Source organism: Protopterus annectens, chromosome 3.part1, assembly GCF_019279795.1.
Source record: "Protopterus annectens isolate FY-2018-M chromosome 3.part1, PAN1.0, whole genome shotgun sequence".
Taxonomy (NCBI): Eukaryota; Metazoa; Chordata; order Ceratodontiformes; family Protopteridae; genus Protopterus; species Protopterus annectens.
Window position 1 is genome coordinate 1,606,305,934 of NC_056732.1, and position 27,560 is coordinate 1,606,333,493.

Sequence of the window (27,560 nt, forward strand, 5' to 3'; positions counted from 1 at the left end):
AGCACTCCAACAAAGGAGGTTTTCAGTAGTGGAAGTGTTGTTACCCGGGGATATATAGTTTAATGGAGTTTAGTTGACAGCGGGTAGTTAGAATTTCTGAATTTTGTAGTTCTACGGGTTGACTTGGAGTCTTTCTAGTTTGATAATGTTCTTGTATATTATAGCTATGCACCAACTTTTTATGTATTATGTCGTGTCTATGTGTGTTGTAATCCTGGGTTAGGATTTCGCTATCATGTATGTGGGGTTTTAGCCAGGTTTCTGTTAGGATAGCTAAGTTGGGGGCATAATGGGTAACAGTTACATGAAACTCATGACTTTTAAGTATGCTCCTGAGATTCATGTTAGGAGATCTGAGCTACTGTGAGGGAGATGAGTGGTGTTTGCCAATTGAGTGAGGTTTATAGTGTGAGGGGGTTTGATTATATGGTTGAGGTCCTCAATTAGGATGTATGTCACCACTTAGCTTGAGCAGAGTAGAGTTGAATGGGAATAGGTGTGTAAGTTTGGTAACTGGTTTAACATATTTGAGCTGTAGATGTAGGTTAGACTGAGAGTGAGCATATTTGAATATAAAAAGTTCTGTGTAGGAGTTGCTAAAAAGTAAGGAGATATGATTATGTTCTTTAATGGAGAATGGAGTGGTATGTTGAGTGGGTTAGTGGGGGAGTACATAGTTATGACCTGTAGAGTTTGATAGCAAGTTAGAAGGTAAGACATTTTTAGTAGAGTGAGTAGAAGAAGGTGTTGAAGCAACACTGTGCATGTAATTTGGAGTTATATTTTGTTTTGGTGTATAGTATATAGAGTGACTAGTGAGGGTGTGCCTACTATAAGGAGTGGCTGTAGTGTGGATAATTGGCAATTTTGTGTGTGACTGATGTGATTGGATGAATTGCTGAGGGGGTGCGTTTTGTGGATTGGTTAAAATCTAGGGATAGTAGGGATGGGTGGGATTTGGGGGTAGGGTAGGGGAGTGGAGTGAGCCTGAGTGGGTTGTGGCATATGGCGGCAGATAGCAGAGAAAAAAACACAATTGCTGGAGATGTAAGTACTGAAACTGGTAAAACAACAGGGCAGAACCATGTAAAGGAAAACTGAAAGAAAAAAAGTTTGCAACCGTTGCAGTAAGTGAGGAGAATAAAAGAGGATAGGTAATGCTACTGAGGTGTTGCAATTAGTAGCACAATGCTAAGAGTAAGGGTGGCAAGCCCAGACCTAAGAAAGAAAAAGGAATACAACTAGAACAGAGTGTATTTAAGGGTAGTAGAACATTGTTGAGTGGTAGGGTGGTGAGGGTGAGTACAGGGGGCCAAGTTGATGAAGGTGACAGAAGGGCAAAGGACCAGGATAGAGGATAGTAGGCAAAGGCAGTGGAACTCTCACTAAGGGGAAGGAGTAGAGCAGTGGTTGAGCTTGGTGGTGTACAAGCAGTCTAAACAATATTCAAGGTAACAGTTATACAATTGGACATTAACATACACAAGCTGGATGGTAGGTTGTATATTCTTATTTGAGATGTATATTTTAACATTTCCTGCATTTGTTTTCACTTGTGTGAGATATTTTCAAATATACTTTACTAAGTACAGTCATTACAACTTAGATGACTCTTTCTGACTTAGCATGCATTTCTGGAGTGAATGGTAGAATTGTGTTATAGTTGCTGTGCAAAACTGATTGGTAGAGGGGGGATGTTTCAGACAAATTCTTTTTACGCACTTTTGATGCAGTTTGGGTTTTTCACCTGAGCTTGTGTGTGATAGAATTTCTGTGCAAAACTACTTGGTGGAGGGGGATTGTTTGAGAGGGAAACATGTCTTTCTCTTCACTTATGTCATAGTTCAATTTTTCTGCCTGCACTGATGAACTTCCTCCATCTGCACTGATGTTCTGTTTGGTAATTACGAAAGGGTGGTATGGTTCAGTTGATGCTCAGTTTTATAATTAAAATGGGTGTCATGGTTCAGTACCTCTACTATTTTTTTTTCTGTCTTTTGACATTTGTCATAATAAGCTTTTGGTAAACTTTCATCGGGATTTGCATTGTTACAGCATTTTGAGAACTAGTTTTATGTGTATTTGCTGTGGCAAGGTTACTATTTGTTAATGACCTGTTGTTAGTTGTAAGCTTCAATTTTCAGTCCGGCAAGAATGCAAAAGTGAGTCTGAAACCACCAGTGTGTTTTTTGTTCCGTGACTGAGATGGACCTTTGACTGTGGTCGGTATACAAAACAGATATATCTTCAGTGTAATGTAGCTCCCCCACCAACCTCTCAAGCATGTAAGTGGTCTGTGGATTAAAAGGGTTGGACACCTCTGGCCTAAACTGTTAGTTTTTTTTTTTTTTAATTTCCAGTGAACTGTTTATTCAACATCATGCAGACATGATCTTTGTGATATAATCTGTGGGGAAAACATGCAGAAAATCATGATGTTTCTAGCAAAACAAAAACAATCCTGATGTTGTACATTTCATTTGATTATCTACTACAATTTAAGATGTTTCAAAATTTAAATTTATAATCTAATAGCACCTAAAGTGCTCAGGGAAATTTAATGAAAAAGGATTATGAGAAGCAGAACAAACCATATCTTGAAATATCATACAGTTTGTTCCTATCATGCATGTAACAAAAGCTGGAAAGCATTTTAACTTGGCAATTTTTAATAACTGACATATCTAGATACTGCCTTTTTGTTCAGAGTGACAACTATCAGTGTTTGTGCCTCTGATAACAAACATTTAAGTCAAATCAACTCATGCTGAAAGAAAGTGTAAATACAGTGTGTGTAATTAATCATGAAATTACTGATGAGTTACAGCAAAGAAAGAACATTTCAGCATAATTACTTCCAAATCATTTGGAGACTTTACTGACTGCTGGATTATGTCACTGCTTATTATGAAATACTAAATGTGTAATACTAAACCAACACACGACTGCTTGTACTTTTTTAAACACCAAGAAAGCCTCTTGCTGAGCTGCAAAAGAAAAGTGTCACATTCTATTTTAAAATGTAACTTATACTGCTAGATCTGTTCACTCTTCACACTTCATTCAATTAACATTTTGCCCTACTGAAACTCTAATGGGTACATGTTTTAGTTAGCATTTCATTAACACAAATTGAGCATTTATATTTTATGTATTTTAATTTACTTACTTATGTAAGACCCACCAAATACAACTGTCACTTCTCAAAGGTGACCACAGAACTTCTGTCTGGTCAGTGTACAAAGGGAGAATAAAAGACTAAAGCCCAGAACTACAAGATGTAACTGATAAGCAGGTGAAGCTTTTATCTGACATGGCATGTTGACATTTGTTTAATCTCGTCAACGCAGCTTTGAAAAAACAGAGATGCGCTTATTTAGTCAACCTTGTTAACTGTGTTATAATAAAGATACACCAAGATAGTTTTCAGAGGTGACTATGGAAGAGCTGTACTTCAGAGATACAAAACACAAATAGTTGCAGTTAAAACAAAACAGAGCTAAGACCTGCAGTTATAACTACCTGTACCTAAAACAAGCGATGACATAAAAAGTAATATTGTGCAAATGTAAAGAAGCAAAAACACATTAAAATAGCAACTGCAGATGTAAAACAGTTTAGCATTTACTGAGGTGCTCAGCAGAAGCAGAAATGGCGTCAACAGAAAGTATACATATGAAGCACTCAGCAGAACTCAGTATCTCTGTGAAAGGTTCTTGTACTACATAACATTCAGGACAAAAAGCACCAGGCATTTAAGATTACTGGAATAAATTATTTAACATTCACCTTGCAGTGGGCCACTCAAGTTCTGGTATCGATCAAGCATGCAATAAGTACAAAATGGTGGATCCCCCCAATACTAACCAGTTCCTTGTTTTCATTTTAGCTAGAAAAGCAAAGAACACCTCTGATTTTCAAACACAAAGGTAGCAGAAAAAATGACGTCTGTAATCAACACAGCACAGCTGACATCCAAAGTGATGGAGACAAATGCACTTGTTCAATGAACCATTTTAAAGATCCTTTTTTATGGTAAAGAACATCACATCAATGTCTTGTCTTATTATGATTAAGACTTCTGCGCCATTTTCCTGCTATAATTGTAAGCAACTTGTACGGGTCATATAAAAACGTACCTCCAGTAAACAAATTAAAATGCTTGTAATTCATTAAAAAAGAAGGGATAAAACAATCCAATCCTTTAAAATCGTCCATTCAAATGCCGCTCTGCTTTCAAACACAATATTCAGTTCATAATCTCTCAATAAACTACAAAGAACAGGGTGAAGTTGTGCAAATGTCACAAAAAGGGAAGACAAAGAAAGTACAGTTGTGCAAACTATTATAAAAAGAAATACAAAGACAGTACAACTGTGTAAGCACACTCACCAAAACTGCAGATATCTGAGGAAGATTGCTCCTCCTATACCTTAACCACTCTAAGACCACACTTCTCCCCAAAATTAACCTAGACAATTCTAATGTGAATAACTACCAACCGATCTCATTAATGAACGTGGACATTAAAATTTTATCCTCCTTGCTAACCAAAAGAATTAAAAAAGTAATTACTTCCTTGGTCTCTAAAGAGCAAGCAGGTTTCATGTCCCAAAGACATACATGGGACAATACTCTGACACTAGAATCTATGATTGGTCTTACTAAGAATGATAAGAATCCAAGATACGCAATGATTCTAGATGCTTCCAAGGCATTTGACAAGGTCAACTGGAGTTTTCTGTTCGTTGTATTATCTTATTTTGACATTCCCTCTAGGTTCATCAATGTTGTTGTTGTCTTTCGGCTTTTCCTGGTTAGGGGTCTCCACAGCAGAACTCCGGTCCGTTAATGATTGGCAGTAGATTTTCACGAACGCCGAGGTGCCAGCTCGACGTTCAACCTTCAACGAAGGCATGCCCATTCACACGTCTTTCGAACGCTCTCCCAACCGCAGGGAGGTTCATCAATATGATCAAAATTCTATATAATAGTTCATATACACAGCTTTACATAAACAAGAATTTATCAAAGCCAATAAAAATCTCAAATGGTACCAGACAAGGGTGCCCTCTATCCCCTCTCCTTTTCAATTTATATTAAGACCCTCTATTTCTTTCCATTAGACAATTAACATACCACTCTATCCCCGGAATATTACACACGAAAATAAGTTTGACCACGCTTGCGGATGACCTCAATATTTATTTTGAACTTCCTTTGACTGATACCAAAAAAAATTATGTCGACTATAAAATTAACCTAAATAAATCCTATATTTTCTGATTAACCTAGCATCCCACAAAGAAAACCTCTTTACAGACTCTCCCTTCAACATTTCATATTCTTGCAAATACTTAGGGGTTAGTTAGGATCACTCGGTATCTTCCACAGTATTTTCTAACATTTCCCATCTATGGTCAACTATTTCCCAAGACCTAAACAGATGGCAACAGATGAAATTACCCTTCCTATCTAATACTTCCATCATTAAAATGAACATCCTCCCAAAGATTCTTTACCACCTTTACACTTCCCTCTCACTCATCCCTAACTCATTCTTTACTAGAATTCATAAAGTCTTTGCAAAATTCATCTGGCATCCAAAATCCGTTACTTGTTGTTCCAAAGTCTACAGGTGGTCTTGGTATGCCAGACCTTCAGCTTTACTATAAAGTTTTACAAGCTAATAGATTAATTACTATATCAATTACCATCCGAACAACCATACATGGACCCTCCCTTGGGTAAAAATATGGTATAATCATGTTTTGGAAAAGAATATAAATCCCAAAGCTCTTCCTTTCTTGGACCCATTAAATCTCAGGAAGTTAAAAATACACCATATCCTGAAATGTAAAATCAAATCCTCCCAAGAGATTTTTAAATCACTGAAAACAGACAAAGCCCTCTTTGATGATTTTCTATTAATAAAATACTTCTTACTTTGGGATATACACAAGCACAAAGCCCTCTCACCAAGAGAACTAAGAGACACCTTAAAATTATCCAAGAAATACATTATAATCTTATCAGAGAAATTATTACATCTCTATCTCAAAACCTTACAATTCCAGAATATGAATTCCTTCAGGTATCTAACTTGATACAGATTCTAACAAGCAAACAGGAATATTTTATCATGCTCTCGTAATTTCATAAGTACACTCCAGTATCAAGACAGGATGGTCTTTGCGAAATACTGGGACCAACAAGGGGTTAACTTTCTAGATGAGCAAAAATTATCAGCCATTAAATCCACTCTTTCATTCTCCCCCTATAACAAACTCACCTATACACAATTTATGATTAACAATAGCCTGTACTACACTCCTACACATCTAAACAATTTCAACCCTAACACATCTCCTGCTTGCCCTTGCTGTTCCTTCCCCCACGCCGATATCGTATATACATTATGGTTCTGCTGTTACTCTCACAGTATTTGGTGCTCACTAAAAGTGAGACTTGAAAAGATGGGCTACCACAAATAAACCCTCTCATGGGAGATGGCTTTATTACACATTACTAATCTTAAGCTTTCAAAATTAAGATTTCATAGCCTAATAACACTTTGCCTACTAGTAAAATCTTATATCTCCAAACACTGGTTAGATCGGTCTAAAATGTCTTGGAGAGGGTTCAGAAATATGGCTGTTAAGTACATTACTTCTCATAAGCTCATACTTACAAATGAGCATAAACGCACATATTTTCAAAAACTGTGGAATGTCATATTTGAACTTCTGGCAGATAAATAAGTATCACTGGCATATCGTCGGTATGACTGCCATTTTCCTCTTACATGTGAAGATCAAGATTAGTGGTTATGGTTGGTATTTATACCAAGAAGAGGCTTCACTCCGAGTAGCTTTTTGTACCCCCCACCTGCATAAATGCTCTCTTTTCTATTAATTTGTTTACCCCCCAGGGTTGGATTTATCCTAAGACAGCACTATTGTACATATTGTAGATAGTTACTATTGTTATTATCTTTATTTGAATGATCTCTGATGTATTAATGTGATGTTCTAACTGCAAATGTTTTGTTTTGAGTTATGCCTTTAATAAAATCAATAAAATTTCTATTTGAAAAAAAGGACAAAACAGCAGAAGCCTGCTATATATTCCTCACATATAGGATTACCTAACTATAATCAAAAATTGGATTGAATTCAACCATCAGCCCCCCACCACCACCAAAAGGTGGCCCTTCTACATGCCACACATATCAAGATATACAGCACAAAGGAAAGGTGTCCCCCAAAATTGGCTACATTGTCCATAATGACTTTAGGGACAAAGGGAAGGATGCCTTAAAACAGGATGGGAATATCCTTCACCTTCTGGTGTTACACACGTTAGTATCACCCTTGTTGACTGAGACAGACTACAGCTATGACTAAGGTAAGCATGCTCACACAACCTTACTAAGTTCACTTCAGGCATCATTGCTACAGTAGATTCATCACACGTCAGAGACTACTAAAGCCATACCCAAGCTGAGTAGTATCACAGGGTTTGGGAGCATAAAGAACCCTACAGGACTGCCAATGGCACAGCATGCCTTGCTTTTGGTAAAGATATTTAACTTGTAATACTTAGAAAGGATAAGAGTGGAGGATAATGTAACTTCATCATAAACACTTTGTGTTCTAAATGTAGGACTTAATGTAGAGTTTGTGAAGTATTTGTCAGTGCAGTGGGTCTAAGGGAAGGTGTAGTGGGAAAAATTGTTTCTTTACCTGTTTTATACATTTTTATGCCCCCTCACTGGAAGACAAAAAGGAACACAATCTGCACTAACTTAGGCCATTTGCCCTCTCCTTGGAAGAAACTGAACAATTTTATGTATATGATGCATACATGTTTTTGTTTAAGCTTTAGACGTGAGGCTGTACATTCTCTAAACATACATGGGAATGCCAAGAGTATCATAATAAGCAAGAAAGCTTGTGGTTTACATGTGGATAACAAAAGGTCCAATGCTTGGAGATGGAGACCCTCAGCAGGTGGAGGTGGTGGTGGTGGTGATGGGGTCCAATGCTGAAGGAAACACCTTTAAATATTGGTTAATATAATTTGGATAAGCAATCTCATTGTAGTCCTATTTCAGAGTAAGGAATTGAAGAACATTACTTGGAACATCAATGGATTTAAGAATCCTGTAAAAACAGATAGGATTTTAAATGGTATAAAAAAAGAGAGGGTTAAGTTAACAGATATAAGCTGATTACATAATGGAGCAGTCCTGGAGAGGGAAGAAAAGAAGTGGTGGTGTTTCTTGATAAAGCAAAAAAAAATAGTGCCTTTAATGATGTGGAAGGGTGCAACTAGTGCTACTGTATGGTACAGAAACCTAGGCAGTAAAGGTACAACATTTGAGAAAGCTAGAGGTGGTGGAGCTGAAGTACCCAAGATGGGTGGTAGGATGCACAGTGAGAGACAAATGAAGATATGAGGACAAAACAGCAGAAGCCAAAGTAGCTCCAATTGCAGAATACGTCAAAGAGAAGTACCTGAGATGGGTGGGAGGATGCACACTGTGAGACAAATGTGCATGATTATGGTGGTTCTAGCACATGTGCAGAAAAGAAGACAGTTTGGTGAAGAGGATTTGGGAGAGAGAAGAAAAAGGCAAGACGAAACAAGGATAGCTAGCAAAGAGGTGAATGGATTGTGTGAGAGAAGACCTGCGACGATCAGGCCTGAGTACTGAAGAAGGTACGAGAGTGGCATTGACTAGAGAGAGAGAGAGATGGTGCACTTGACATGACATCCCAACCCCATGTAGAAAAATAGAAAAAAAGGGGATGGTTGAGGATGAGGATGATGATAAGTAGTGTAGTGGTTGTAATCCCAAAGAGAATAAAGACCATTCAGACATAACTTCGTATCACTCCATCTCAATTTTAAATCATGATTATATACAGTTTTTTTATGAGCATTCTAGCAAGGCGATTAGCCCCAATAGTTCCACAGTTAGTACACAGAGATCAATGTGGGTTTGTAGGAGGAAGGAGAAATTTTGATAATATAAACAGGATTTGAATGTTAATATAGGATGTAAATAGGGAAGCTAGGGAGATATCAGTGGTTTCACTAGATGTTGAGAAATAATACCTATTGTTAACCAGGTAGGCCCACTGGGCACACAGTCCCTTTTCAGAGGTGACCCAGGAGCAATGTGTTAAGTGACTTGCTCAAAGTCACAAAGTAAGCAAACAAGGGGTAAGGGAATCAAACTCGGTAACATAGGAATTCCAGCTCACAACCTTAACCGGTGAAATTTGTCAATCAATTTTTGTAGGAAAAACTATGTTCTGATGAAGTAACTTGGTTAGAGACAAAACCACGTATTTTTTGTATTGTTTTAGACTTTACTTTTTCTTAAATCTTTTCTGCCACGCTGTTAGTGTACCCAGGGTGTTTTGGAAATGTTTCACCCTGTTGAGTTTGACTTTGTGTTTGGTTCTGGTTAACTGTTGAAATAGCAATAGATAGAGTAGTAATGTGATTACATAGTTCACGTTTTGACTGAATTTGGTTTCCTCCATCATTCATTTTGTTGACTGAGGCACTTTATGAAAGGGAAGAAGTAAGGGCAAAAATTATAGGTAGGTTTTCAAATCCATTTCAATTATCTATAAGGACTGTGAGGGATTGGCCACTTTCTCCAGTACTGGTTGCAATGTATTTAGAATCATTAGCAGTCAGAATTACACAATCAGAAACCCAAGGGTATAACTGAGAAATCATGAATTTAAAAATAGCATTATATGCAAACAATATAATTCTTACATTAATAAACCCTATTCATGAGTGAACATAAACAATGATATCCATACAGAATCTGGGTAAGCTTTCAGGTTATAAAATTAACATATTGATAAATCAAAAGTGGTCGGATCAACCTATCTCAACCAGGATAAGCTTGAAGAGGAATTTACTTTTTTTAGGGTTCAGAATGAATTGAAACATTTGGGCATATACCTAAGTTCAATATGTGAAGAGTCTATTAAATTATCATAGGAAGATTTGGTCGAATTTACATAAATAGTCCAACAAAGGACTTGACATAGACCTGTGGATACAGTTGATTCATTGACATTTTGCGACCAGCACTATACCTGAAGCAATCTTTCTGGTCACCCTTTGACACAGAGATGTTGAGTAGATTAAATGATTGGACAAACAATTTCATATGACAGGGTGAGAGACCAAGAGTAAGTTGAGATAAACGGTCGCTTCCAAAACACTGGGGAATGGGACTGCCAAATATTTCATTGTGTTGGAAAGTAAGTCAAGTGGCAATTGGCTACGTGCCATTCTAATTACTATGACTCTATATGGAAGCAAATGGTCCACATGAGAAATGCATAGCTTGAAACAACAGATCCAAGTGTGGCTAATTGGGGAAGGAGGTCACAACGATAACTTCACCTCTTCTGTACTCAACTATAGGGGAAATGGGGATTTTACAAACTGGTAAATTACAAGGTTGGAATCAAGATATTCTCCTAAATGGGTCAAGGATAAAAGAAGAGGAATAGCAAACCTGGGCAGGGATTATACATGCAACTAAGATACTGGGAGCAAATATTAGTGGGTTAGAGTACTGGGTTGGGAAGAACCTAGACTGAAGTTTTGTTTTCCAGCATGAAGTCACAGTGCATATGAGGCATTAAGGTATTAGTTAACAGAACTTGATTTATAAAAAACAGCAGAGGAAGTATCAGGAATTTATTAAATGTTTGATTCACTTTAGGGAGACTCAGTCATGGTGTTGGGGGTAGTGGCATTGTTGCAAAACCCCTGGAGGAATGCATTTTTGACGCTACTTATAATCTGATGAATAACTGGGCAGGATTTTTAGATCAGGAAATTCATGATGTCAGATGGGGAAAATAATTATGTCCAAAAAAGTGAAAAGATCAAGGACTATTACAATTTTTGCTTGGAAGTGTCTCCATTAGTCTGTCAATACTCCATGTACACTTAACAAGGATATAACCTAATCTATGAAACAGTTGTTGGAAGTATGAATAGCAAGGCCAGGTTAATTATAATCACATTTTTTGGGCTTGTGGGCAGCTTTGGCAGTTTCGGATGGATTTGCAGTAATTATTACAAAATAAAATGAAAAATATCTCTACACCAATAAGGAATAAGTATTTCTTATGGGTAGGAGGAGGTTATCTGAATAGTCTGGGGACAAATGAGGAACCAATCTGGATTATCGCATTACTAGTGGGGAAAAAAGTTAGAAAATGGAAGAAGGATGTCCCAAAGACAGTGGTGCTGATATCACAACTGAAAGTTCTTGGTGAGCAGGAAGCAACTACCCCAGGCCTACAAAGAAAGAAATCAAAAACAAAGTGGGTATTTTAACTCTTGTATGGACTGTACAAAAGATCAGGCATAGTGGCATTAAGATTAAGAATCACTGAAGACAGGTATTTGTTTCCCCAGTGGAGCTCATATAATGGCTGCAATGTAGAGAACATTTATCTGTCCTAAGAAGTTAGTGTACATTCTCAGATTCAGATAACCATGGTAAAGACAAACAGATAATGGGCTTACTACTTTAGTTTAATCTATACTTTACTTTCTGTTAGGGACTAAATGGTGGGATAGTTTGGATGGTATCTTTTGTGTGGTAATGTTTTGTTTCAGTTAGAACTCTTTTGTCATTCAATGTTAATTGCACATTTTGTGGAGGGGGGTAGAAATTATAATAGATGTTGCTTGAGTAATGCTCAGTTTCTTGTACATATGCCAAAATTCTGTTAATACATTTGATATTGTCATAGAAAAAGAAAATGCTTTGTGGAGAAACAATCTGGAAAAAAAGCTGCAGCCTTCATGAACTACACTCTGATCAGCATTTCGGTGAACTGTTGGAAAGCTGATAGACTTGCTGTGCAGAGTTGGAATCTATTTCAAACTGATAAGTACACATTTTGCCACTTTAACTTGCACTGTGTTGTATTTATACACTTGCCTATTATTTATAGTGGTACTGTATTGTTTCTGTCTCTTGTGTCTCCACTGTTTCTCCCACCTACCCGCCCTGTTCTTGTCTTGGTGTTTATCTTGGTGGCTTTGAAACTGCCCACCCCTCTTGTAAGTTTGTATTTGGATACTCCTTCTGTTCCTAACTCATTTGTTCAGTCAACCGAGTGCAGTGAGATCATATTTTGATTTCAGGCACTCCTACTGTGTACAAAGAGAGCATTGGAGAAGGACAATCCCTGTAGCGTCTTAATCCTGCTGTGCTCCCTCCCTCAAAAAAAATAAATAAATAAATAAAAATTATATATATATATTCAGCTGCTCTTACTGTCTTAGTTGCTGTTCTGCGGGCTATCTGTTCAGTTGTTCTTACTCTGCACTTATTACTGCTTGTTAGTAGCCTTCTAATTTAATGCCATCTGCACTTGTTTTTTAGTCATTTCTTAATTTAATTGCATTTAATTAAACTGTATTTGCTGTAATATTGATACACGTGTGCTAGCCTGCGCTGAATTTGAATTGTATTTACTGCTGTTTTAGCTGCTTTTCTGTAAAAAAAAAAAAAAAAAAATTCCTAGCTTGTTTCCTGCCTTTCCTGTAACTTATCTAGTCCAGATACAGACTTGCTGTATCCAGGACTGTTTGTAAGCTCCTGAGCCCCCCCAAGACTTTCTGCGTTGGAGGGAAGCCTTCTAGCTTATCAGTGGGAGTGGTAAGCACTAGGTAGCCTATTTACCATAGGAGGAGTGGTTTCTGGCCCAGAAATGATAGTTTATTGGCCGTTTGGGAAGCTCTTCCATCTCTTTCAACCTTCTGATTCAAAAGGCTGTGTTTGTGCTTGTTTCCTGCCTTTTCTGTTACTAGACTAGTCCAGGTACAGATTTGCTGTATCCAGGACTCTTTGTAAGCTTCTGAGCCCCCCCCCCCCAAGCCTTTCTGTGTTGGAGGGAAGCCTTCTAGCTTATCAGTGGGAGTGGTAAGCATCAGGTAGCCTACCTACCACAGGAAGAGTGGGTTTTGGCCCATAAATTGTAGTTTATTGGCCGTTTAGGCAGTTTTCCATCTCTTTCAACTTGCTAGCTTAAAAGCCTGTGTTTGTGCTTGTTTCCTGCCTTTCCTGTAACTAGTCTAGTCCAGGTACAGATTTGATGTATCCAGGACTCTTTGTAAGCTTCTGAGCCCCCAAGCCTTTCTGCGTTGGAGGGAAGCCTTCTAGCTTATCAGTGGGAGTGGTAAGGTAAGCATTAGGTAGCCTATCTCCCACAAGAGGAGTGGTTCCCAGCCCAGAAATTGTAGCTATTGGCTGTTTGGGCAGTTTTTCCCATCTCTTTCAACTTTCTGGTTTAAAAGCTGCACTTGCACTTGTTTCCCACCTTTCCTGTTACTAGCCTAGTCCAGATACAGAGTTGCTGTATCCAGGACTGTTGGTAAGCTTCTGAGCCCCGCAAGCCTTTCTGTGTTGGAGGGAAGACTTCTAGCTTATCAGTGGGAGTGGTAAGCACTAGATAGCCTATCTACCACAAGAGGAGTGGTTCTGGCCCAGAAATTGTAGTTTATTGGCTGTTTGGGCAGTTTTTTTTCCATCTCTCTCAACTTTATGGTTTTAAAGCCCGTGTTTGTGCTTGATCCCCACCTTTCTCATAACTAGTCTAGTCCAGGTACAAATTTGCTGTATCCAGGACTGTTTGTAAGCTTCTGAGCCCCCCAAGCCTTTGTGTTGGAGTGCAGCCTTCTAGCTTATCAGTGGGAGTGGTAATTACTAGGTAGCCTGTCTACCACAAGAGTGGTTCTTAGCCCAGGAATTGTAGTTTATTGACCATTCGGGAAGTTGTCCATCTCTTTCAACTTTCTGGTTTAAAAGACCACATCTGCGCTTGTTTCCCATCTTTCCTGTAACTAACGTACTGGAACGCACTAGAAAGTCTTAAACTGATAGAAGCCTTCTAGCTTAAAAGAGAGACTTTGGAGTGATTACCTGTTTTCTGTATTTTCTTGCTGTACTTAACTGTTTTCCGCCTAAACGCTGATTTTCCAGCACTTATTGTGATTTAAAAGCTTGTTTTTTTCACATATTGTACTTATTTGACTGCCTGCACTTTTAAAAAGTTTCTTGTTTAAATAAATTGTTTAACTGTTGTAGGCTACACACTAAAGTGCAATAGCCTTTTCTGATCGCTTGCAGTCATTTAAAGCTGTTTTAAGTGTACTTTTTACTGTTTTTGCCTTATCTTTCCAAAAAAAATAAATAAATACATTTCTTGTTTCTCGGCTTTCTAAGCTAGTACAGTCCAGTTTTCAGGCTAGTGCTGAATTCAGGGCTGTGCTACAAGTTTCTGAGTTGCCCATACCAGATGGTGTCCCAGGCTGTGTCTTGCACGAACTACAGAATGAACTAACCCCCCACCTAAACACGCTGTTCAACCTCAGCCTCTCCACATGCTACATGCCCATAGAATGGCGCATAGCAATGGTTATTCTGCTCCACAAAGGAGGGGCCACAACTGACCCTGGTAACTATCGCCCCATAAGCCTGACTAGCCTGGTCTGCAAGGTTATGGAGCGCATCATCATGGAACTCATTAACAAAGACATTGGGAACCTCCAAATACTTGACCCGACCCATTTTGGCTTTAAGGGCAGATCATGCTTACTAAACCTGGTTGACTTCTTCGAGACAGATACCAAGGCCATAAATGAGGGAAAGGTGGTCCACACAGCCTACCTTGATCTCGCCAAGACGTTCAACACCATTCCTCACTCGGGTATTATAGAAAAACTCACCAGCCTGAACATAAACCCCTACATCACAAGATGGGTTGCCAACTGGCTTACAGACAGAACTCACACGGTAAGAATAGCGGGCTCCAGGTCTGACTCTAAACCAGTCACAAGTGGTGTCCCGCAAGGCTCAGTTCTGGGACCCCTACTGTTCAGCATATATTTCTCAGAAGTACAGGCAAACACAGGAGGACTATGGCTAACCAAGTTTGCCGATGACTGCAAACATAATTGACTCTTCGGCTGACATGGACATCCTCCAAAAAGGCCTTACTGAGACAGACACTGGTGTCAAAGTCATGGCCTCAAACTAAATGCCAAAAAATGCATAGTCATCCCATTTGGGAAAAACAAAACACCCACGAATTACCACATAGGCGGCAGCCCCCTTAATACAGAAGAGGTAATAAGAGATCTGGGGACCCAGGTACATAGTAATCTCTCCTTTGACAATCATATTGCCAAAGTAGTTAGGAAATCCTTCTATGTGGCCCATCTAATTACTAACGGGTTTGCATCTAGAAATAAAGAGGTTATAGTGCCCCTCTACTAGTCACTCATCAGACCCATCATAGAGTACAATGCCTCATTTGGGATGTACCTCACAAGACACTTCCAACAGCTTGAAAGACCACAAAAGCACCTCACCAAGAGGATTACTGGCCTCAAACATATGTCCTATGCAGCCCGACTTGAAAAACTCTGGCTGCACTCACTGGCATATCGCTTAGTCAGAGGTGATCTCTGCCTGACTTACAAAGCCATGTCCAACTCAGAATTGATAGACATGCTCCACCTAAAGAAATCCAAGTCACTGTGAGCCACGCGCTCTAGTGAGCTAAACCTCGCCACAACAATAAACAGAACATGCTGGAGGGATAGATTCCTGTCACAGAGACTCCCCATGCTTTGGAACAAAATTCCTAACTACATTAGGCAGAGCCCTTCACTTACACTCTTCAAGAGAAGCCTTGACGAGTGGATGGATAACAGAAAGTACACCCCTGGGATCACTTCATTGGTTCTGCTTGACAGAGGCTCAGTTAATTAATCAATGGGGTGGCGAAAGCCAACACACTCTGGCTAGGATTATAAATGCCCTCGGGCAGATAGCCTAGTACCTACCTATGAAACTATCTACCCTTATAACAGCTTTCCACAGTAGTCAAAGCAAAAAGCAAAAAAAAAAAAAAAATTGCACAGTCTATTAGCCAGTTGGGCAGAGTTTGTTTAGAGAGGTTTGTATGGCTTACCCTTTGCCCTGTCAAGCTAGTCCTACATCAAGAAGGTAAACAATATTTCTCCTCTTGCCTTGAAGGCTGATAAAGAAAACTGGTAACTGAATGGACGAGTTCAGAACCACTTTAGAAAGGATATTACTAGTTCCAAGACACAGAGTGACAGAGCCCTGACTATGAACTAGCTGTCCTGAGTTTGATTAGCAGCACATAGGCTGGAGGAATTGACCTAGAAAAAGATGAATGACAAAACAGAGTCTGTCTGCATTTCTCTAGAACAAGTGTTCAGGCCTCCCCTTTTGAAATGCCAGCACTAAAAATGCAGAGTGCTGAAACAAAAGACCAAGAAACAAAAAACTGAGAAGTTACTTAAGATGAGTACATCATGTTTCCTGCCTTCTCACCTGTTAGGGCCTTCTTTAATTCTCAACTTATTAACTTGTTAAATCAGTTAGAATGTTTACTTGGGTCAACCACAGTTGTAATTTCTGCCCTCAAGTATCAACAGTCTTACAAGTTTTAGTTGTATGATTTAGATCTTTTAGTACTAACTGAACTCTTTCACATTTCCTTGGCTGTTGTTAACATTGTTTACAATACATTATACATGTCTTTCATGTTTAAACACAAATATTTTACAATATGTTTTAACCTAATAAGTTAATATTTTAATACTGACTTGATTTTTTTATATATGTGTTTTGACAAATAATAAAATGTTTACACATTTTTATATTTTTTATGCACCTTTAACAACAACCTTCTATCGCTATGACATCATTTCCTTTTTGGATATGTACTTAAACAGATTTAGACTAATTAGGTTTTGTATTCTGAAGAAGCTGTGTCAGTGTACACGGCGAAAACGCTGTATTAATAAATTTTGCGTTAAAGGAATTTTATTCTGTCTTGGGTTCTTGTTAACCTTCATTTGGATATATTTGCTGGAGCAAGGAGTCCGTACCTATCTGTTTTTGACATTCATTGGTTTTCTATTTTCACGTTTTCTACTTGTTTGTTCGACATGGCTACGGACGGTCCTGTTAGCCCCAGCACACCAAATTTGTTCCTTACTACTGGAACGGAAAACTTTCAACAGGACTTTTTCACTAAAGTCACTAACACTCTTTCTGCATTGGCTACGAAGGTTGACCTCTTGAATGCTAAACTGGAAGCTTTCGAGAGGCATGGTGCTAATCACACAACAGCTGTTACTATTAACGGGGAACCAGCAACTGTCGACGAGGAACCAGGAACTTCTCACCTGGTTCCTGCTACTCTTTCTGACTCTCAAATACCAGCTGGTCAACTAGGTAAAGATCGTACTCAAGTCTCTACTTCAGCTGGCTTGGTTCCTAACCTTTCTTTAAACTACTTGTCTCGTGACAATGTACAAGCGGGTTCATCCACTTCATCTGCCCGCTCCGCTAACACAGAAGCAGTCGGCTCAAAAAGAACAATGCCTGCAGTTACCCAGTCTTCGCGGACCACCCCTATGATGTCTAACGGCGTCTCTTACAACAATGTAAGTACTGTCTCTAATTTTAATGAATGGATGAGGAACACTGATGGTTTCTTATTCCCTGAGCAGAACTCAGCCTCTAACAATGCATTGAATACTGAAACATCAAACATTACGTTGCTAGACAAGCTTAAACAATTCGACAGTAACGTTTTGAAGCTAAAGAAACTGCAATTAGAGACTGTTTATTTCAGGCAGTGTATTAATGAGGGTCTAATTCCTAAAGGGCTACGAAATATGTTTTCTCCATCGGGCCTTCTCAATAACGCATTATTTTATGCGGACCTGAAGGATCTGTTCCAGACCCAAGGAATTCAACTGCTTGAACTCATCATAAAACATTATGACACTCAGATTAATAAACTGTTACTGGAAACTGAAACGCTGGATAATGAACTGAAAGCTGACTTGGAGTTTCCTAAGTTCAAAATAGATTATGATAGAACTTTGAACAGCATTGATGCCTTGTTGAATAAATTGAAATCTAATAAAAGCAAAAAACTATTAAGGGATAGGGAAGCTTACAAAAACTGTTTAGCATACCCCAAACTTCAATTTTTTGAAAATAATAGACCACTACTGGGGGAGGGGGTGAGTCAACTTGACAACTTTACAGAGGTATCATCTGAGGTCCCTAATTCCAATGATGAACAACCTGGCCCTAGGCGCAGTAATAGGATTAGAGGCCTTAATGTTAATAATAACTACAATAATTCTGCCTCTAGGTCTAACACGAGGCAGAATAATCAAGGTAATAATTCTTTTTTAGACCAGCGCCAACACCAACAACGGAACAACAAGAGGAGGAATTGGAACCAATAGTTTTAAGTCCTGTTGTTTCCACACCTGCAGGAGCCCCTGAAGCCCATGTAGAAGTTCTTATAAAACATGGCCCTAAAATAGTTCATAATCATAAGGGGGACTTTACCATTTACAACTTCACGGACATTAAGCTCTCAAACGATCTCATTGAGCTTCTGGCTTATGGGAACTCATTTATCCCAAGTAAATTTGGTGACATTACGAAAGAAATAATAAATCTGAAGTGTTTCGTAAGAAAGTTAAACTTGAAACTGTTCTTTGACAATGATATCACTTTGTCAGATTTTCCGTTTTTCAAACTCCCAAGTGTATTTAACCTTCCCCTCCATCCCTCCCTAGCTCTTTTCGAACACGTGTCTGAAGTAGATCACAGACACCTGTTCAATGATAACTTTGGGAGAGGAGTTCATTGGACATTTAACACCTCTAAAGAACAAATTGTTTCATTTACTAATCTATGTCATGAACCAGTACGCTTAATGAAACCCGATAAGGGAGGGGGGTTGGTGATTTTTGAAAACGAATTGTATAATGAAAAAATGACTTCAGTTTTAGATTCACCAGCATACTCAGAGGCTTCTATCAGTGAAATTAACACTGCACATAATAGGATTAGGGGTTACTTCCGTGACTTGTATCTTGGGAACAAAATCAACTTGGATACTTACAACTACATTGATATTACACTACCAAAGTTACCAATCATGTTTGGTATTCCCAAGATACATAAAGACCTACTAAATCCACCAATGAGAGCCTTAATTGATGGTAGGTCCTCCATGACATATCCTAGTGCCAAAGTCGTTGACAAACTTTTGTCTAAGTACGTGCAGTTGCTGCCAGGGGTTTGTAAAGACTCTTGGTCTTTCTTAGAATGTGTTAATGGTCTACCCTTCAACGGTGAGGATAATTTTCTCACCGTTGATGTGGTGGACTTATACACTTCAATCCCACACCAGGAAGCACTTGAATGGACTGCACTGTTACTACAAGAACTTGGTGCACCTAGATTGGAAATTGAACTAATTACAGAACTTATGGATATAGTTCTGTCTTCTAATTATTTTACTTTTAATAAAAAATATTTTCTTCAGAAACAGGGGGTCGCCATGGGGTCCCCTTGTGGATCATCTGTGGCTAACTTTGTCATGGGTTACTGGGAAAAGCATATGCTTTTCGCATCTCCAACCTTAATGTCTTCAGTACAATTTTATACTAGATATTTGGATGATGCATTTTTGCTATTTAGGGGTAATCTTGCAGAAGCTGACGCTTTCATTACTTCAATTAATGCCACTACGGCTTTTTTGAAATTTACGTATAAATTTTCTAGTACGGAAATTGACTACCTTGACATCAAATTGTCAAAAAATATTTCAACCCAGATGTATATTTCTAACATCTACAGAAAGCCAACGTACTGCAATTCCTTTCTGCACTTTTCAAGCCACCACCCTTTTAAACAGAAAAAAGCCATTGTCAAAGGCCAGCTGGTGAGGGCAGCTAAGATGTGCAGTACGTTGGAAGACTTTGAGAAAGAATGTGATTTTCTTTTTGAGTTATTTAGTAATAGGGGTTACCCAACTCACCTTATTTGTGAACTTATCTCGGAAGTACATACAAAGAGAACTAATGGATTTTTTAAAGCTATTTTAAGTAAGGACAATCTAGTAATGTCTCATGTTCAATCACTTAACTCTTTGAATGATGCCACCAGCATAGACCTCTCAGAGGCTAATACATCACCCCAACTTACTCAATTTGATTCATCCTTGTGTTACATAATGACTTACAGCTTTCACTCGAAGGCTATAATGTCCATTATACGTAAGAATTGGGACTTTATTACAAGTAAAACCTCACTTATTGACAAATTTGGTGTGACCCCTAGTTTTGTGTTTAAAAGGAATAACAATTTGAAGGAGTTATCACAAAGGAATGCCCCTAAAACTTTCTTCAACAAGAAAATAGGCATGTTTCCTTGTGGCTTCTGTAATAGATGCCACAAATTTAGATCAGGACAAACCTTTTCAATAAGGAATAAAAAATACACCACCAGAGTCCCCCTTAATTGTGAAAGTAAATCAATTATCTATGTGGCATTCTGTGACTGTTGCCCATCCTTCTACATCGGTAAAACCGATCGTAGACTCCGTGATCGCATGTACGAACATCTTTATGCGATCAGGACGGAGAATGAAAACAACGCATTGGCCGTACACACCATTAATCATCCTGGGCACAGTTTTTCTTTCATGGCAATAGACCAAATACAGGGTAATATTAGGGGGGCCCTATTCCATTACTGTTAGAACTCTGTGAACTTGAGTGGCAACTGAGAACTGACGCATTTAATTCTCCGGCCCTAAATGAGAATTGCAGTATTTCTTCAGTTTTAAAACTGAGAAGTTACTTAAGATGAGTACATCATGTTTGCTGCCTTCTCATTTGTTAGGGCCTTCTTTAATTCTTAATTTAAATCATTTAGAATGTTTATTTGGGTCAATCACAGGTGTAATTTCTGCCCTCAAGTATTAACAGTCTTACAAGTTTCAGTTGTATTAGACTTTTCAGTACTAACTGAACTTTTCCACATCCTCTTGACTGGTGTCAACATTGTTTACAATACATTACATATGTTTTTCTATGTTCAAACGCAAATATTTTATAATATGTTTTAACCTAACAAGTTAATATTTTAATACTGATTGGATTTTTATATATGTGTTTTGACAAATAATAAAATGTTTGCACATTTTTATATTTTTTATGCACCTTTAACAACAACCTTCTGCTGCTATGACATCATTTCCTTTTTGGATATGTATTTAAACTGACTTAGATTAATTAGGCTTTGTATTCTGAAGAAGCTGTGTCAGTGTACACGGCGAAAACGCTGTATTAATAAATTTTGCGTTAAAGGAATTTCACTCAGTCTTGGGTTCTTGTTAACCTCCATCTGGATATATTTGCTGGAGCAAGGAGTCCGTACCTATCTGTTTTTGACACTCCCCTTTTGAAATGTCAGCACTAAAAATACAGAGTGCTGAAACAAAAGACCAAAAATCTAGGAGAATAGTGAATCTGAAACATCACACTTCTCCTTTAAACTTCTTTTTTTTTTGCTAAGGGCAAGCCCTTCACACTAAGAACTTGTATATAACAACTCTGAGATTGCCATATCTTGGAGAAAAGAGAATATTTGGAGAAATGGCCATCTCAGACTTAGCATATACAAGTCTTTTTAAAGTCATTCAGTGTCTGTGGTTCAGGACTTGCTCTTGCTGGTCCTGACATTTCAAATGTTACTAATGTTCAGGATGCAAGGCCAGTGTGAGAACTCCACTGTAGTGTCAGTGGCGAGGAATGGGGATCAGCAGAGGCACTCTGACTTCAAGAAGGATAGTGCAACTGTGGGATCCCTCACTCAATATCAGGTGACACTGCCCTCAAGTAAACCCATGGCACATCAACTCCTTGGGCCATAGCGAGTAGGTGCACTGGGACAGGTAATGATATAAACAACAAGTCATGAGTCCTTGAAGCATGTCAGCAGCACTCTCTCTACTCACCCTTCACCCCAAGAATGAATAAAAGTGTCATAGAACTTTTGTTTCTTGGGTGAATAAATAGATTGACTGGGAATGTGGGAGGGAGATTTGATTATTACAGGAATTTGGGAGGAAAGAAAAAAAGGAGGAACTGATCTTAATGAGAAAGGTTCCCAAGCTTCATGATCTGGAGGACCTCTGTGGAAAGGATTTCCATTGAGAAATCAAGGTTTTTGTCTTCTAGGCTGCAAGAAAAAGGTGCTTCAGGTTTAGGTGCAATACTGTCTCCTGGTACTGTGACAGAAGACTGCAGGATAAGGGAAGGACTCTGGGATCTTCGCTCACAGTTCCTTGGCAAGGAAGAACCAAGGCTGCCATGGCCAAACAGGTGTTAGTAGAATAGTCTGCCTCTCTCTCACTTGGACTGCCTTCCTCAAAACTCTGGCAATCATAGGTAGGAAGGAAGACACACAGAAGGCTCATTTCATGGTAAAGAAAACACTTCCACCATTAACGGCATCTTGCCCAGAAATTCTTAGCAGTACTGATGGATCTGTCAGATTATTGGTGAGTAAACAAGGCTCACACTGTGTTATTAAGAACTGACCTGCTTACCTAGTCTGTCAGTAACACTCTTTGCTGAGGGATGCATTGGGTCTACTGAAGGACTTTCTATTCAGATGCCAACTCCCAGGCTATCATGGGTAGCTTGCATAACTGGTAGGACAGGATACGCCCTTGCTAGACAAAGCATTGTATGTCTTCAGGCTAACGAGTCAGTCAAAACAATAACATGAAGGCTTGCAGCAGGTAAATAACAGTTAACATCACTTTGATACTGATGTGTATTGATATTTCGTGTTTCAGGACCATTTTAAGGTTCCTGTATGTTCTCCCCTTCGTCCTCTAACATACATCTAGTACACAATCCTGGCCTGCCTGTTCCCATTGTCTTTTCACTATTCCACCACTTTGGGTAGCAGCTACATCTTTTCTCCCCCCCATCAGGTGGCTGAGCAACATCCCAGGGAAAACAGCCATGGTTTCATCAGCATCCCGAGGAAGGCAAGCCCATATGTCGCCCTGTCATTTGGACTTCTTGTGAGGAATGCTGGTCAGTCAAGCAGTGGGGCTGTGTGCCAACAACTATACGGACCAAGAATACTGGGAAGTATTTGTTCAATGAAGAGGTTACAGAATAAACATCCAGCAAGACAATGAATTTTAAAAGGTGCCAGCAATTTTCTTTTACCCAGATTTCTGTTGGAGAAGAACACAAATTCAGATGCTGCATATAGTTAAAATAGCAAGCGGAAAAGGCCAGACCTGTTCCTACCAACACAGGAAAGGCAGCCCCCTGGAGAACACCTTTCTTAAGAGAATGCTGTGTATTTGTCATTTCAAACAGAAGTTTCTGATAGTTTCTCTCACTTACTATTTGCATCAGCTTTCACCTGGATCTATTAGCTTGCTGGAAGTTTGATGATGAATAATCTGTCTCCCTTTCAGCAGCTGAATCTCAGCTGCACAGTCCTTGATGCACAGCCTGGAGCCAGTGAGAACATGATAGTTTGGAGGTGCATGTAGGTGAGACTGAAGAGGAAACCCAATCTCTCTGTAAACAGCTCAGCATTGCACAGAGGCAGGGCCCAGTACATCATCACAGCAATCACTCCAAAACATAATCAATGGAAGAAGGCACTGGTGAGAGCAAGAATTTGTGTGCTGCTGTGATCACAGGCAATAGTTCTGAATGTGATCAAAGACCAGTTGCGAAAAAGTGTGAGACTATACACGTTGCCACTGTGTGTGTAGGGTACAATGCCAGTCGAGATGTAGTAACACTTGTCAAATCTGTTTTGCTTCACAGACAAAATCCACTTCATTTCCATCTGATAGCAGATGCTACTGCCAAGCAGATCTTAACATCTCTCTTTCAAATGTGGATGGTTGCAGTAGTGTGACTAGATTTCTATAACTCAGATGAACTCAAGTCAGAAGTATCCTGGATCCCAGTAAACACTATTTTAGCATTTATTGACTTAGAAAGTTAGTCCTCACGAAGACTCTCCCCTCTTCTCTAGAAAGAGTAATTGCTTTGGACATCACCTTTGCAAATGATATTGGAGAGTTATGGGCTGCCTTTCACATGTTCAGACATCAGCAGGTTTTGGGTCTGGTTGAAAATCAAAGTCACTGCTACCTTTAGAAACCTGTGGAAGACCCATCTGCCATGGCATACACTTGGGCATGGATACAACACTGGTGAAATTTTGCTACTTATGCATAAGTTGTGCAAGATAAAATGGGGGGCAGATGTGGAGAATGACAGCTTGGCCAGAGCTAATGAAAATGCTGTCAACATCATTAGCTGATCAAGATATATTTAATGTCGTCATTAAGCAGAATCCATTTCTGGTGTATCAACTTCCATGTTTCTGGAATGTCCAGCTGTCAGACCATACACATTCAGAGCAGTGCTACAAGGATGTGTCAGACCTGAAGGTAATTCAGTGGAACTCTTTAAAGAAGCTGCAGGTAAAGAACAAACATGTTGATTTTTTCCCAACTTGTACCTGACATTTCATGAGTATAATGGGAGCCTTCTTCAAAGTAAACTCATTGGTTGCCCCAGTGAAGTTGATGTCAACAGTGAGAAGTTTTATAATCAGCGGTCCAAAATGGATGAAGATGACTTGTGCTATCATTGTGAAAGCTTTACAATTAATCAGACACATCTCTACTTTCTAAATTATGACTACGAGCCTACCTCTGGCAACATTGATGTTACATTCATTGCCCAGCTTTCAATGGATAATCTTCAGATGCTGGAAGCAATCTGTAAACGCTGGAAAGAAGCAATCAGTTTAACACTTTACCTCTCAAATGCAGACGCTTAATAGTTTCTACGTTATGCTCAGGGTTTTGAAGTGTTGATGAGCTGTACAAACACTGGATATTAATTGTGTACAAAGAGGGACAGCTCTACCCAGTAAACCTTTTGCAGAATGTTGCAATGAAGCATGTGATCATGTCCTACATGTTCCTGCCTGATACTGACTTTTTGCCTGTGTATGGACTCTAGGAATATGTCAGGAAGTCAGTGGTGCAGCTGGATACAGTAAACACAAAGAAAGCACTGACCATACCTGCATTTGAAACCTTACTGTATGGACTAGCATTCCCAAAGTCTAAGACTGAACTGCAGTCTGTGTTAGATGTTGGGACCCTATTTACATTCAAGTATCATGGCTGGACAAAAGGGCATGGGCCAACTAATTATGCAAAATGGTGGACTGCAACCACACCATATCAGGTTGAATGGGAGGATGACTTTGAACCATATGCAGTAGTGAGGCAACACTTCCCTGAATATGACTGAAGATTTGTTGGGTTTGGATGGAATAAAGTATCTTACTTTGTGGAACTGGATGCACAGGAATATGAGTCTGTTGTCCTTTCCAATGCATACATGATTCATATGCCTCATGCCCCATGCTTTGACATCACTAAGTTTCGTTCAAACAAGCAATATTGCATATGTCTCAAGATTCTTAAACAAGAGTTCCAGTAAAACATGTCACAACAATATGGTTTTGCTGTACTACAGTAGCTCACAGCAGAAAACAATAGCTAGCATAAGGAAATGCTTTTTTGTCAATGGATATGTGGGCTGTTCCGAAATCAAAGGATAAAACAAATTTAAAGTCTAGAAAAACTCACTTAGCCTCTGCTGCAGCTTGCTGTGAGGGAAAGGTAAGTTTTTCTTTCTTGTATTTTTAATTGCTTCATTGCCTTGTTCAGTTTTGTATATTGTGATTTATTTTCATTAAACTATGTTCTACTTGTATTCTGCTATTAATTGCTATTTAAACTAGGAAAGGGACCACAGCTGTGCCTCTTATGAGTCACACAGAAATTAAAGGAGAACCGTACCACAGACTGAAAAAACACATTTATTTCATCAAGTATGTTTCCTACATTTTAACACCGCTTTTGGACTCTATATACTTTTTAAATATTTTTAAATCTAATTCCTGATTCTGGCCACATAGAGCCCGGCATCTTGATTTTTAGTCTCCCTCTAGGTAAACTACAGCGCAGTGTTTGGCTTTAAAATATTACATCATAGCCCCTAACCTCCTGCCAGTGCACTGACTTTACATGTGTAATCACACAGAACAGTATTCCCAGTGCCTGTTATTTCTTTGAACTTTGTCTCTTCCTGTGAGATATCCAATTACCTTTGCCACTTTGACAGATATGAAGTGGAGGTGTTTAGAGGGAGAGGAGATAAGTTTAAGGACTACAACTCAGCATTAAAAAAAATGAAAATTGTCCACTTTAGAAAGAAAAAGAAGTAACAGGCGCTAAGAATACTGTTCTGTGTGATTATCTCCGTTTGTCTTTTAAGTAGTTATCGAATAGTAACAAATGGTAATTAAACCTGACTGAGTGAAACAAAGCAGGGTATATGTGAAAACACATGTAAAGTCAATGCATTGACAGGAGCTTTGGGGCTATGATGTAATATTTTAAGGGCAAACACTGCATTTTGGGATGCCTGGAGATAGACTAAAAAAACAAGATGCCGGACCCTATCTGGGCTGAATCTGGAATTACATTTAAAAATATTTTAAAAAGTATATATAGTTCATAAGTGGTGTTAAAATGTAGGAAACATCAAGACATGATTAAATAAACATGTTTTTGTTCAGTCTGTCATTGCGGTTTTATTTTATTTTTTATTTATTGACATTTGTTTACTGGGAAAGTCCACTGGGCTGAAAAGAACCCATTTTCAGTGGAGGCCCGGGGAGAAAAGCTCGAATGTATAAACCAATCAATCAATGCAATAACAGTATAATATACAACAGGAGGTCAGAATATTTACAAGAGTTACTACAATTGGCAGAAAAAACATGCTACAATTTAATAAAAGTAAGTAAATTCTAACTGTAAAAAGTTTACCTCCCCACCCTGGTGCTAAGTTTTTAAACTTAACTGTCTTTCTAGCTGCTTGCCCTTATGTTAATTTGATCACATATATCCTTCCCTCTCCTCTTTCATTGGCTATTGTTATAAGCACAAAATTATAATTTTATGAAATCACTCCCATTCAGGTATTTAAATTTATTGACCACCCCACTGAATTCTACAGATCCAGAATACAAAGTGCCCCACCCCCTCCAATCTATCTTGCTCTTTTAAAATTAGTGGTTCTTCACTTATATAGTTAAGGCAAAGTTACCCCCTCTTTCATGCGTATCTAACTGCTTAGTGCACACTGCAACTCTTAGTATATTAACTCATTTTTCCATCTTACCTTTGAAATCTACAGCATCACCATCAACACCACCAAAATTGGAGACATAAACGTATTAAACCTGTCTTTAAGGGAAAGGGGAGTAGGACAAACCCAGACTCATACAGACCCTGATGTCTACTTTCATGTTCTGAAAAAATAATGGAGAATGTAATATTGGATACGTTATTGTCAGAACTGGATAGGTTGGGACTTGAAACCATATATCGGCATGCACATATTGAAAATAGATCTATTGCCGCCTGTAACATGATGTCCTATAACAATATAATAACAGCTATGAATGAAAAAGCATGCTGTAATGTAAT

The 27,560-nt window shown here is 38.7% G+C and overlaps 1 protein-coding gene and 1 pseudogene across 2 annotated transcripts in view; one reads left to right on the forward strand and one right to left on the reverse strand.

Moving 5' to 3' along the window:
* The window catches only part of VPS50 (VPS50 subunit of EARP/GARPII complex), a 2,487,651-nt gene that overhangs the window by 778,559 nt on the left and 1,681,532 nt on the right, over positions 1 to 27,560 (reverse strand). The gene's annotated exons all lie outside the window — the stretch shown is intronic.
* On the forward strand, positions 23,308 to 25,563 carry LOC122798576 (annotated as a pseudogene).